Source organism: Carassius gibelio, chromosome A7 (genome assembly GCF_023724105.1).
Source record: "Carassius gibelio isolate Cgi1373 ecotype wild population from Czech Republic chromosome A7, carGib1.2-hapl.c, whole genome shotgun sequence".
Classification (NCBI taxonomy): Eukaryota; Metazoa; Chordata; class Actinopteri; order Cypriniformes; family Cyprinidae; genus Carassius; species Carassius gibelio.
This window is the reverse complement of record NC_068377.1, coordinates 39,168,370-39,183,111: the sequence shown is the minus strand read 5'-3', so window position 1 is coordinate 39,183,111 and position 14,742 is coordinate 39,168,370. Positions and strand designations below refer to the sequence as shown.

The window sequence follows — 14,742 nt, the reverse complement described above, 5'->3', positions numbered from 1 at the left end:
ACGTTTAGATGTTAATGTTTTTTGTGAAAAAAGTACAGTTTGATGTCACCAATATGGACATCAGAGTTTGCTTTAGTTGGCCTGTTGACCTTTGATTTCTTAAACATTTGTTTTCCTGGCTGCTTTAATTTTGTGTTTCTGACACACATTCATTATAGCAGCAGATGCAAGAGAAATTCCTGTCAGGTGATGTTAGTTGCTTATTGCTGATGATGTAGTCATGCAATTCCCTTATTCACTGATCTCATTCAAGATGCTGCTGCCTGCTTTCTCTTCCGTCTCTCCTGCTCTTTTTGTTTCATACTCACTATCCACTGTTGCCAACTGTCGTGAGACAAGTAAGCAACCGCAATTTATTAAACTGAGCCCACCATTTTATTTATTTTTTTTTTTTTTTCAAAAAAAAAAAAAAAGGTTTGAAAAGCAAAAACAAGTTATTTTACAAAAATGCAACCAGCGACCCAGGATTTTTTTAACAGCTTAACTAAAAGAGAAGCCCAAATTTACAACTCTGTCACTATCCAGCTGGATGAAGTTGGCTTCACAGATTTTGCTGAGTGCATAACGTCAGTTACTATGCAGGTTGTTACATGTCGCTTGCCACATTAACACATTCATGGAATGAAAATTGCAGAAGTGGTGCTTTTAACAGGATTAGGGTTTCGGTTAAGTTTAGATAAAAAAAAAAATAAAAAAAAATAAAAAAATGGAGAAAGAGACTTGACTACCCGAGTCCCCCTGTTTGCGAGCATGGATATACAGTTGGGCAAATTCTGAAAGCTCATTTTCATGTGTGCTCCGCTCTTTACTGAAAACCTGTTTGACCTGTTTTGGGGCGGAGGAGGAAGAGAAGAGAATGAAGAGGGTAGGATCCTAAAAGTGTGCTGTTGATTTTCTACCTTCATTTCGGTCTATTTTTAAATTATTTATGCGTTGTTTATGTTTGTTTGTTTCATGTAAATGTCTTAAAACTAAATTGTATAGATAGGTTCCAGTTCCATGCATTTTAAGTGTAATTTACTTTTTATAATCGCTGTAAAGCATGAAGCTCCTGTTTCAACTCGTGGACTTAAAGCTGGATCTTCTCCAGTTTCAGCACTATATTAGAGCCTAGATCAGGACTGCAGAAAGGTTAGTCTGGTGTAAATGATGAGAATGTATGTGTTTATGTGCTTGCTTGTAATGTCTGAAGTAAGTTTGTACTTGCAAAAGTGATTCACTGACAGGGGGTGTGTCCATAATTTCAGAAGTTATATACGAGTGGACAGAATGACAAGTTTTATCTGGCCATTGCCTAATTGATGCATTTTATGTTTTTATTTGATATTTCAGTGCTTTTTTTTCTATAAAAAGAGATTCTGTAAACATATCAGGTATAATAAACGTTATCTGAAGATGCGAGTCATGATCCACACAGATGTAGTGACTGTGTAGTTCATGCTTGAAAATCTGAATTCAGCATTAACAATCAGCATCTTTGAATTTGCAAGGATGTGAAAAGTCCAATAATTAAACATGAATTTAATTCAGTTTTTATTTTACTGTGCAGGGTTTTAAAAATATCCCTATTCTCTACCCAGCCAGCATTTCAACATTAGTTCACCGGTGAATACCATTCATTGGTACCGGGGTTTAATCAACATTGGATTATGTTTTGATTTTGCAAATTGGGGCCAATGGCGATACTGATATTAGGGGGTAAAAAAAAGGCCAATATTGATGTATTGGTCGATATTCTTTGTGTAGGCTATATTACAATTATTTGGCCAAACTTTTGACTGGTACTATATTTAGAATACTGTATATACATAAAAAAAAAATTGCAATGATAACTCAAATGTGGTGATCAAACACTTGTGTGTCTCTATGTGACAAATAGGTCTATGTAATGGAAGCAAGGTATTTAACTATTTAACTTTGAACTTTATTATTAAAAATGACTGACATCTATTATTGGACTGCAGAAGGATACAACATTGTCAATCTGCTACGTTACTAACTTTACTGACAATCTATGCTGACAAACTACTTCTACACTGATCATGACAAAGCGACTGTTGAAAATCATTTGTACTTTGTGTCATTCCATCATGAATAGAATGAGGCATCAGTTTACTGTCAAGATTTGTCGTGTTGCATTGCGCTACATCTAGTGCAGAGAGTATCACTGATTATAATGGGTTCTGTTGTATTTTGTTGTGTCGTGCTGCTCGCATCATGTGTAGACACCCATTTAGGAAATGTGATGTGACCGATATGATATGCATGAGTTCAGGGCTGCAGCATGGCCAGTATAAACACAAGTATTGACTAGAGCGCCCATGATTAGCTCTAATGCCACTGAATCTGCTGTTAAAGATGAGCCATCCATTCATCATATCATCATGCAAAACTAAGAAGTAAAATCATTTTAATGTGCCGATTAAATATAGATGTGGTGGGATGGGGAGGGAGGGAGGGAGGGGGTTGATGGATAATTTATTTAAAGCAGCTTGGGTGAAGTTTGAGCTCATCCGCTCATCCCTACACTGACCTGAGTTACAAACAATGGAGTTTGCTTTCAATAAAGTGAAGTGAAGTGAAAGTGACATTCAGCCAAGTATGGTGACCCATACTCAGAATTTGTGCTCTGCATTTAACCCATCCGAAGTGCATATACACAGCAGTGAACACACACAAACCGTGATCACACACCTGGAGCAGTGAGTTAATACACTAAGTAATTACACCACTTAGAAACATTAAATTGGCCGGTCTCTACAAAAATCTAATGAGAGGTGTAGACATTTGAGTCTGGAAAAGTATGGAATATTGAAATGGAAAATGTGTAGGAACCCTGATTATAAGATTTTTAAAATATATAACACACTTAATGCATGGCATTCATATCAAGAAAATGTGGAAAAATCTCTAAAAGACAGACATTAACCCATAACTTACCATCAACACAACATCAGATGAGCATCTAACTTGAGCATTTGTGATAAAGCAATGCAAAAATATGCACAGGTATTTATCGTCTGCAGGTTACATGTCCTTTACCCATTTGTAAACTCTGGTAACTTTATAATTTACTATTTTCGAAAGATAGTAAAGATAGCGATTTTTTCTTATCTCATTTTGCCAGTTTGTTTGCAAGACCTCGCAGAACACATCTGACCCTTCTTGTGTTCACATTACAGTTTTTGTTCTCCGTTGACATGTCACGACTCAAATTTGATCAAAATAAAAAAATAAAAATAACAGGCAAATATAAAATAATTCGGGACTGACCGATCCGTTATAACGAGTAGAAACAGCTCACAGTCAGCTGCCTCACTCACAGAAAGACAATAATAATAACCATCAAAATTTAGAAAGGCGTGAACCATTTCACTGTCCAGTTTCCTGGATGACAACCAGATTAACCAATCATGATCAAAGCAATAAAGTAAAACAACCAATAGGAATTGTTTCAGTGTGATAATGCAGCAAAATGTGTTTAGTTTTATTGTTGTTAATGATGATAATATTTAACAGATACCTTTAGATTTTAGAATAGGTTTCATGATCAAAATATTGCAAAATGCTATTAAAATAATAAAAATTATATTAAATAATTTGATATAAATAATTTAAAAGGCAGAAATGTATTTTGTATGCTGTTGAACTCATTAAGTTGATTCAATTAATAATAATGTTAGGTGATAATAAGGTGTGCTGCTAGCTAATTGTAATGTCCAAAGCTTGTTGATTATTCATCTAGAGAAATAGGTTCAGCCAAAAAAAAAAAAAAAACGGACACCAGAAACACTGAACAGATTGAATAGTAACACATTCTAAAAAAAATATATAATAATAGAAATATTCAAATTCTAAATATCCCTCATCCAGTTTGTTTAGTATTTTATGTTAATGAAGGGATACATCAAAATATCCAAAAACCACTTGCAGAGTGTTATAACCTATATTTCATGCAGATGTGCACTTAGGCTATCCCTAAATTTCTCAAGGATTTGTGAATACAGAGAAATTCCCATTTTAAATAATGACTCATCCCGGTTAATTTTCACTTATCAATTATGTAAATATTGTATCTGCATGTGTTTCCATTTGTAGAAACTATGGCAATATGTGGACAAAAATGCTGGTGTACAATTAAACTAAATCCATGACGGCTGCCGTGAATCAAATGAAAATGAAATGAAAAGCATTAAATTTAGATCTGCTGAATGTTGTACCATGATTGTTTTTCTGTGTTTTTACAGTGTTGCCCGTTATAACCAATCATACAAGCTTCTGTTGGGTTTATGAATGACGCAGCCAATCAGAGGCGTTCAGATGAGTCCTCGCTGAAGCACCAGAGTTTTGTTGTTCAAAGCGCATGCTCCCTGACTGAATTCTGCTCACTCTGCAAATTCTCTCATCATAAACAACAAAGTGCTGATGTGTGTATGATGTAAGCAGGAGATTCATTCATCAAACCGTGTATAGACAGCTCTATTAATTATAACGGGAGGTTTTTAGAGGGTGCAAACTTGCTCAAGACAGAAGTCAGGCATATTGCTCCTTGGCAATGTAAATGTTCTAGCTTTCCCTGTATAATTTATTCCCTCTTTGAATAACTTTGAAGGGTACAAGTAATAATAAATAAATAAATAAATAAAAAATATATAATAATAATAATTACGTCCATGAAGATGATTCAGACATCTCTAGATGGTAAAAATTACATCTCCCATCATTCCACTCTTCTTCATAATTGTGTTATAAAAGCTTCAACTTGGTTATTGTTTAGAAAAGTGGACCTCTAGCGGCGAACAGTTACGTACTGTGCCTTTAACGAGTAAATAGACCCTTTAAACACCCTTTGTTCAGATATTAGATAAGTAGGATTTCTGTTCATTGTTGAATTTTTTTTCTAAGACAGAAACACTGATAGTATAGGCATATTTATATCTGTTTAATATCAAATTCCTGTTCTGAATTTTTTGACAGGTTATAAGAAGATAAAAGAAGACTAATGCCAAATCTGAGCTACACTAAGACTCCACTGATGAGTTCAGGTCAACTACTACACACTATCCAGGTAAGTTCTTAACATAATCAGTATTACATCTCTTGGGTGATGTATTCTAGATCCTTTTTGACCTTCCTAGTATATTACACATATTTGAATGGAATTAATGTGTACAATAATGATATATGCAGCAGAAGACTGGCTTGACTTTTTGCATGATGATCTTTCTAGTTCCAAAAAATTTTGTAGTGTTGTCCTAACTGGCGCTGACATGATAAACAGCACTTGTGTTATTTAATCACAGCAACAATGGCTTCACCCAGACCCCGGCAACGACGCGGAAGCATGGAGCTGCCAACTAACATGTTGTAAGAGATTGGTGTTATTAATAGATATTCTTTTAAGTATCCTCCAAATACATTCAAAAAATGTTCAAAAAGATACATCAATCAGTTTTATATGGGTCCCAGCACACATAGGAATAAGGGGAAATGAAGAAATGGCTATATTAGCTAAGCAAGCTCTACAGAGAGAAATGATAGAGATACAAAATATATATTTATGAGACATACAGAATATACTGTATAAAAATTCCTGATGTTTCTGTTTTTGTTTTTTTCCAGATCTGATGTTATTCACCTCACAGATGAATTGAATAGACTTAATGAGGACGTTTCCTTAGAATGTAACAAGCATAAAGAGAAATTTCATGATGCCATCAATGAGTTTAAAAATGGTAACAGATTTACTTCTTATGCCATCAGAGGAGGAGCAATAACTGGAGCAATTGCAATGGTGTTGTCAGCATTATCATTTTTTATAACTGAAGAAGAGATTTCTTTATTTTATTCTGGAGTAGGGGCAAGTTTGGCTTTAGTTGGTATATCATGTGCTATTTTTGGACGAAACAAGATAACACAGCAGAAGAAGAACTTAAAACGATCTGTTGAAAATAATCTTAAGGGATTTCAGGATAAAATGAACCCGACTATTGACATGATGGAAAAAATCTGTCAACGCACTGAGGAAATATTGAGAGACCCTTCACTATCTTACCACAAAACCCAGGCATTAAGTGAACACTTTGCCCACTGCTTTGAAAAAAGGCATCTCTTCCAGGAACAGGACAAGGGTAAAGTGGCTTCTAAAATTGTGCATTTGTCTGGAAACATTTCAGAAATGATCGCCAAGATTAGTTCTGTGCCTGATATCCTCAAAGAGATTATCGAAGACAACGAGAGGAAACGTGCCAAACCTGCAAAACCCAGACAGGAACAAATAAATAAAAGAGAGTTTAAGGAGAAAGTAGAGAAATTTCTAAATGGCATGCAGAAAGCAATATGTGATTTAAGAAATGGAGTGAAAGCAATCAGCCAAACAACAGACAGTTTATCAGATATTTTGAGTTGAACCTGACAAAATGAAAAAGTATGAGCTGCTGATACAGTCCTACAATTAATGTTAACATTGTCAAAATAAATATCTTGTTACTATATATATGGAAATTGATACTTTATTAAATGCAGAAATCTAGGATTATTGTTTTTGTTTTGCATTATTGATCAAAAGAAGATGTTTTTATTTTGTGTGTTTTATGTGCTTTATATTAATCACTTTATATAACAAAACATGTAATAAAATGTACAGACATCAATGGATTGGAATTTCTTTAACCCTTTAACATCCTTACCAAAGGGGGGGGGGGGGGGGGGGGGGTAGCAATGGAATTTTTTTATTTTTTATTTAGTTGGGGCAGTAATACAAAGAATCAAGAAGAATATCTAAAACACGTCAAAAGTCTGAAATATTACTTTTGTCCATTCAAACTGCATTTATATACATACACATTTTACTATTAGTCAGTAGCTTTTTTCTTTTTTACCTTTACTATAAATTGCACAAGTATTAAACCATTAAAAGCAATAATTAACGGGATATAATAATAATTATAATGGACTAACATTACATGTATCATATTAACCATAATAAAACGTAAAAAAAACTGCAAAGACCAACCACCAATCATCAGACCCTCAATTAAACCTCCTGACCATCGGCTTGGTGTGTCAGGGAAAAAGAGAGGTTGTGAGACCACCTTAAACTATCTGATGGCCTGCTGTCAAAGAGAATGAATACTTCAAACAGGCCTAAGCAACTATATTTCCTGTAAGCATGTTTCCTGTATGCCATGTCATCCAAGATTTTAGCTAATCATGTTTGTAATTTATCAAATTGAGTTTCTGACCACTTCCACATTCATAAATAGAACACAATGGATATTTCTGCAGGGAGTGTCATGTGCTGGTGAAACAAGCAAATTCCTCTCTTCTGGTTTCCTTCCGTCAAAGCAAATTCCTGTTTCCATTTCATTGTGATGTTTACACATCTTTCAATCTGGTCATTTTCTTCAGGTCCCAGAGTTAAACTCACCAAGAGTCAGATGTAAATAAAAGGGAGTCAGTCTGCAACGTAAAACAGTCAGACTCTCACCCACACATGATGTGAGTAAATCCAGAGGTGTCAAGTAACGAAGTACAAATAGCTACTTCTTTACCTTACTTAAAAATAGCTTTGTTACTGCTATTTCATTCCGGCTTGTCATCGTTAAAAAAAAAAAAAAAACTATCCAGATAAATCGCGCAATCTGGATGAAGTGAATTGCATTGTGGTTGGATGAGAAGTATAAACAAATACCATTCCGACACCTTATTGGTTTGTATGCGATCCATCGCACCTGCACATGACACAAATCACATCACACTCCAGTAAGGACATTTGTTTATCAAAAAAATATATTTCTTAAAAGTAGGGTTGGGTATGGAATCGGTATCCGATCGCCTCAGAGTCAGTCCCCTTAAATTTCATATGAAACCGGCATCAGACCGGTCTCCTTTCCTTCTTTCAGCGCGCTCTTCAACCCGCAGACCGCGGCGGAGTTGCGCAAGTGAAGAATCAGTTCAGTTAAGACGCTCTGTGTGTCAATCTGCTTCACACTGAATCAAATTAAAAAAGTTAACAGCTTAAGTCATTTGTGGATTAATGCGTATTGGAGACACAAACCGTTTAAAACAATTCAGTTTGATTTGAACTGGTTCAAAAAGATCCGGTTACATCTAATGATTCGTTCACGAACCGGATATCACAAACTGCTTTGTTTTGAACTCTCTCTTACAACAGACACGGAAGAGAAGACAATGCTGAATAAAGTCGTAGTTTTTCTATTTTTGGACCAAAATGTATTTTCGATGCTTAAAAATATTCTAACTGACCCTCTGATGTCACATGGACTACTTTGATGATGTTTTTCTTACCTTTCTAGACATGGACAGTAGACTGTGCACACAGCTTCAATGGAGGGACTGAGAGCTCTCGGACTAAATCTAAAATATCTTAAACTGTGTTATGAAGATAAACGGAGGTCTTACGGGTTTGGTACAACATGAAGTTATTAATGACATTATTTAGATTTGTTGGTGAACTATCCCTTTAACACATATGAATAAACACATACTTTAATTACACTTATTTTAATATACTTAATTTAATCATACGTACTTCATACATACACTACTGTGCAAAAGTCTTAGGCAAGTTAGTATTTTCACCCAAAAGAATGGCGTTCGGACAGTTATTTATATATTTTGCTTAAGTGTGTCAGTAGAAAATATCAGTTTACATTTCCAAACATTCATTTTGCTGTTGTCAGACTGCTTGTGCATTCAAAATCGCTCTCGATTATTATTAAAATTAATGGCAAACTGATATTTTCTACCAAAACACTACAGCAAAAGATATAAATAACTGCCTTAAAACCCCTTTTTTTTCACAGTATACTGTATTTTAAAAAATACATTGTTCCTACTTTATAAAGAATGACCGTACAGTAATTCACAGAACTGATTAAAGACAGTGACAGACAGCACTCATCTTAACTAAATATCAGTGTTATTGACAGAGATACAGTAGAAACATTATGTGTGGTTTTGTATTAAATAATGACCCAGATTGTGAAATACATTTATTAGCCTTAGAGTAACGGAAGCACAACTTGGGAAATGAGAGCATCCAAGGTGAAAGCTATGGATTTATTTTAAATATTTGTAAATACTTGTTCCCACCTCGGAAGGAGGAAGGAGGTCGGAACCGGTGGACAATCAAATGACTTTAATAATAAAATAAAGACAAAACAGCGCTGCAGCCCCTCGCGGACAAACAAAAACCAAACACAACTAAAATCAAGGCCTGGTCCTCTCTTGTCCTTCACTGTCGTTGCTCCTCTTTTGTATCCTTCCGATCTCCTCCATGGGACATAAGACCGGTGGGTTGAGCAGGTGTTGCTCATTTCCAATCGCCTCTTGGCCCTGCCCCACTCGTCGCATACTGTAATTGGCATACAATAGTTAAATCTTTTTTTATTTATTTTTTTATTTATTTGTATTGCTCCAATGAATCTTATTGTATTTTTTAGTGCTCAAATAAATCACTAATATGATGTCTAAGATTATGTCTATTTTTTATAATTGAAAAACTATGCTGTTGTTTAATGTGTAATGACTAAAATAGCTTGTAGAACCCTTCAATACAGTTGGCATATATATTTGCATTACATTTACATTTATTCATTTAGCAGATGCTTTTATCCAAAGGGACTTACAGATGAGGACAGTGGAAGCAATAAAAAACAACAAAAAGAGCAATGATATATAAGTGCTATAACAAGTCTCAGTTAGGTTAACACAGTACACGTAGCATGGGATTTTAAATAATATAATAAATAAAAAAAGAAAACAGATAGAATAAAAAAGAATAGAGCAAGCGGTTACACTTTATTTCGATAGTCCACTTTAGACATTCTACTGACTATAAGTAAATTTGTAACTACATGTCAACTACATATCAACTAAATCTCAGAAATTTGCAACTACATGTCTTACTAACTCTCAGAGTAGACTGTTAGGGTAGGTTTAGGGTTAGTATAAGTTGACAATAAGTTGACAAAGAAAGTGTTAGAAGATATTAAGCAGACAGTCTACTTATACTCAACCCATTCTCACTCCAAAGGCGTCAAAAACCGAAGCATGGTCAAGCGCCCCTAGCATCACTTTTATGACGCAAAATGTGCCTCTCGGTGTCGAATATCGAAGCACTACGACCTTCATTGCTTTCAATGGGAAACTTTTGGCGTCAGAATTCGACACGAGGACATGAGATGTTTATCGCTATGAAATCACGTTCAAGAAGTCTCATTCAGCACACATCGCGATACTTGCTATCAGTTCCACAGTTTGGGTGAGTCGTAAATACGCTCTTTTAATGCCTTTTATAAAATGTATTCTGTCTTATTTATTAATCAGATTAGTGCCATATGTTTAATCGCTGTATTATATCGGTCATCCGCGGCTGTCTTTGAGTTTCATTGCGTTTAAATAAATGAACACAGCTGCTAATTAGTGTGATTAAACTATATCTGCCACGTGACGTGCCATAGACCTTCAATCCGTTTTATATTATTATTAATTTCAGGATCAATGATGTAAGTTGTATTTGTAGTAAAATCATGGTAATCACGACACCTACAATAGTAATAAATGAAATGTGAAGTTAAAACACAGTAAACGGGACATTGGTAACTGTAACTGTAGTTTTACTATGGTATATTAATAATCAATACAACAATACAATAATCACCAAGCCAGCTATGTTTGTATCACTTTTTATATGCTTTTATATGACAGATATCACAGTAATCATATGTTCTGTACCATGCTTTTAATACCTTTTAATGTAAATAAAAGAATTTAAAAAAATCAAATTAAAAATAAATAAATAATAAAACATGTATTTTTCCATCTTGCAGTTCATTCATATCAGTTTATATATATATATATATATATATATATATATATATATATACATATATATATATATATATATATATATATATATATATATATATATATATACATTATATCTAAATATTTTGCTCACAGATCATTATTAACATTCTGTATATAATTCAATTTTATTTTCTCTCCCCTTTTTTATTATTTTTATTTTTAGCTGAAAAGACGTAAAGGCAGTCAGCCCAGTGGTGTTTCTGGAGAGGGATTCCTTCAGAAATGGAGAAGACAGAAAGCTGCGGAGGCAGATATTTGCAGCAGTAAGTCTGTGATAGTTTGTCTCTTTTATCAAACATTCCTGCTGTTATAATTTGTACAGCATCTGTTGTTTCTTAAACTGTTGCACTGTCCAAATACCCACACTTGCCATCTTTGCACTTGACCACTTGATTACTTATTTGAAGTCTTTCCTGTATTTGGCCTAGTGTTCGAGTGAGCATGATAACCACAAGTGTGTGTCGAACTTTTCATGACCTGATGACTGTGTTTCCCAGTCCTGATCCTGGAGAACCCCAGCACTGCACGGTTTTGGTGTCTCTCTTTTCTGCCTTGGAGTCTTCACTGATGAGCTGATGAGTTGAATCAGGTGTGTTTGATCAGGGAGACATCTCAAATGTGCAGTGTTGGGCTTCTCCAGGACCAGGATTGGGAGCCACTGCCTTATGGGACACTTATGTGTTTACAGAGATTTTTAATATCTAATTATCAATATTTCACATACTGTACATTGGACAGCTTTCCGTGACCTCTTGTGAGATCTCGGCAAAAAGTCTGACGATTTATTCCAAAACATGATGCATGATGGGATACACTAAGCTTTGTATAGCGCTCCAGAGCAGTATTGGAGAGGTTTAGTGTGTGTTAAGGACGCTGTGCTTTGGCATTATTAAGACCGGGGACGGTCTCGTTCACACACTGTCATGTACACACACTTGTGGTCATCATGTTCACTTGAACACTCACAAATTATAACAGCAGGAATGTTTGATAAAATGGACAAACTATCACAGACTTTCTGCTGCAAATATCTGCCTCCGCAGCTTTCTGCCTTCTCCATTTCTGATGGAATCCCTCTCCAGAAACACCACTGGGCTGACTGCCTTTACGTCTTTTCAGCTAAAAATAAAAATAATAAAAAAGGGGAGAGAAAATAAAATTGAATTATATACAGAATGTTAATAATGATCTGTGAGCAAAATATTTAGATATAATAAATATATATAATATCTGATTTCTGTCATATAAAAGCACATAAAAACACTAACATTACAGTGATACAAACATAGCTGGTTTGGTGATTATTGTATTGTTGTACTGATTATTAATATACCATAGTAAAACTACAGTTATAGTTACTAATGTCCCGTTTACTGTGTTTTAACTTCACATTTCATTTATTACTATTGTAGGTGTCGTGATTACCATGATTTTACTACAAATACAACTTACATCATTGAACCTGAAATTAATATAAAACTGTTCGAAGGTCTATGGCAGGTCACGTGGCAGATAGAGTTTAATCAGACTAATTAGCAGCTGTGTTCATTTATTTAAACGCAATGAAACTCAAAGACAGCCGCGGATGACCGATATAATACAGCGATTAAACATATGGCACTAATCTGATTAATAAATAAGACAGAATACATTTTATAAAAGGCATTAAAAGAGCGTATTTACGACTCACCCAAACTGTGGAACTGATAGCGAGTATCGCGATGTGTGCTGAATGAGACTTCTTGAACGTGATTTCATAGCGATAAACATCTCATGTCCTCGTGTCGAATTCTGACGCCAAAAGTTTCCCATTGAAAGCAATGAAGGTCGTAGTGCTTCGATATTCGACGCCGAGAGGCACATTTGGCGTCATAGAAGTGATGCTAGGGGTGCTTGACCATGCTTCGGTTTTTGACGCCTTTGGAGTGAGAATGGGTTGTTATACTCTACTAACTGCTAGTTGACATGTAGTTGCAAAGTCACTTACTGCTAGTAGAATGTCTAAAGTGGACTATCAAAATAAAGTGTTACTGAGTAAGCTAGTGTTAGAGATATTTACACTTACACACACACACACACACACACTGCTGTGTTAACTGACTAAAGAAATATGCAGATGTTCTCTCCACACATCCAAATTTCAAACCAGTAAAGGCAATTTAAACCATTGTTCTTACCTTTGATGTCTTCTCTGTGGCGATGGAGAGTTCTGCACTTCTTCCCACCAGAACCAGATCAGCTCAGTTGAGTCTTCAAGTTGTTACAAAATCTTAAGGCGTAGGGTAAGTAAGTAACTATTGCTAAACTGCACAGCATCCTCCTCCTCCCTGTGTTAATCAGATCAAACACATTACAATACAATTTTTTAGAAAGAAAGTCCATCCTGCAATCCAGATTGCAAGATGCATTTCCTTGCACACTCATTGTTATCTTAGCAAAAAGCAAGCATACATGACAGTCTCAACTGGCGTACGTGACAGTCTCAACTGTTGAGCAAATGTTAACATCATACATTTCTTATTACTGCCCTTTAGAGTTGATGTCTAACAAATCATATATCTCATTGTTACCTTTTAAGGGTTTTCTGGTCTTGCAACAGAGGTTTGCAATCTCAAGGCCTCGATACCATTTGCCAGAGACTGTAACTCTAAATCAACATTAACCAACTCAATACAATTAATTATTTCTATCATCATTTTTATTATCTTCTTATTCATGCCTTCTTGTCTTTGCACCAGTCGAATTATTCTTCTTATCTTAGAAACTATTTTCTGCTGGTCCGTCGGTTGATCTCCTCTTCTGTTTCTCTCGACGCTTGTCTTTATTCTTTTGTCATTAGACCTTCTTGCTCCAGTCTTTCTGGAGGCCTTCAACAAGTAAATCATCAAAATCAATCTTTAATTTACCTGGTTTACTATTATAGTTACCTAGTGAGACACGATTGGGAATATTGTGATTGGGGGACCCCATTCCTAAATTGGGAATCTACCAAACAACACACACACACACACACACACATAAAATTGCATAATAAATGAAAAGGAAATATAATACAAAAAGATTAGAAAGGTAGTTAGATTTTTTTTTAAGAATAGAATTAGAATAGTGAGTGTTAAAGTTAGAGGGTTAAATAAAGATGGAAGAGATGTGTTTTAAGCTGATTCTTGAAGATGGCTAAGGACTCAGCTGCTCGGATTGAGTTGGGGAGGTCATTCCACCAGGAGGCAGAGGTGGGTAGAGTACCCAAAAACTGTACTCAAGTAAAAGTAAAAGTACTTCTAGAAATATTTACTCAAGTAAAAGTAAAAGTACTAGTCTTGAATAGTTACTTGAGTAAGAGTAAAAGAGTATCGGATAAAAGATCTACTCAAGTAGTTAGTTACTAGTTCCCTATCTGTCGGTCACTACGAGTTATGTCGACCGACAAATGGGGTCTCACTTGGGAGGCCAATCATCTCTGATTTTAAGAGAAAACGCCAATGAAATTGGCAAGTGGATTAACACACCTGAGCCACTCCCCGTGCCAGCGGGTATAAATAGGGCGACAGGTGCATCCACTCATTAGATTTTTGCTTCGGAGCCGAGTGGTTGTATGAAAGCCGTTATACTCCACAAAGCCATTCATCTGCTGTGTCGGGAAGCTGTTCTGGTTGGCGGTAGGGCGCAAACAGCGGTGTCCCTTTCAGCGATTCCCCTGGGCGCTTCAACTAAGAGAGTAGATTTCCTAAAAGAGCAAATCGCGGACGATTCGCGTCTTTTTCAAGACGCCGTTTCGTCCGCGTCCTTCTGGATGCGGTCGTTTCCTGTTCTCTGACAACGGCCACGTTCGCTCTCTTCCGTGTCTGG

General features: G+C 35.6%; 3 long non-coding RNA genes across 3 annotated transcripts; 2 read left to right on the top strand and 1 right to left on the bottom strand.

Annotated features, from left to right (window-relative positions):
* The first annotated feature begins 784 nt into the window (after nucleotides 1-784).
* LOC128017837 (uncharacterized) lies at nucleotides 785-5,757 on the top strand. The gene is made up of 4 exons (XR_008184536.1): nucleotides 785-1,131; nucleotides 4,978-5,068; nucleotides 5,304-5,367; nucleotides 5,623-5,757. It is a non-coding gene; the product is annotated as an uncharacterized LOC128017837 (long non-coding RNA).
* A 3,315-nt stretch (nucleotides 5,758-9,072) lies between these two features.
* LOC128017827 (uncharacterized) lies at nucleotides 9,073-13,893 on the bottom strand. Its single transcript, XR_008184524.1, has 2 exons — nucleotides 13,074-13,893; nucleotides 9,073-9,379 (listed from the first exon to the last, which is right to left on the bottom strand). It is a non-coding gene; the product is annotated as an uncharacterized LOC128017827 (long non-coding RNA).
* LOC128017841 (uncharacterized) lies at nucleotides 10,064-11,947 on the top strand. The gene is made up of 3 exons (XR_008184542.1): nucleotides 10,064-10,288; nucleotides 11,060-11,159; nucleotides 11,325-11,947. It is a non-coding gene; the product is annotated as an uncharacterized LOC128017841 (long non-coding RNA).
* Nucleotides 13,894-14,742: the final 849 nt, after the last annotated feature.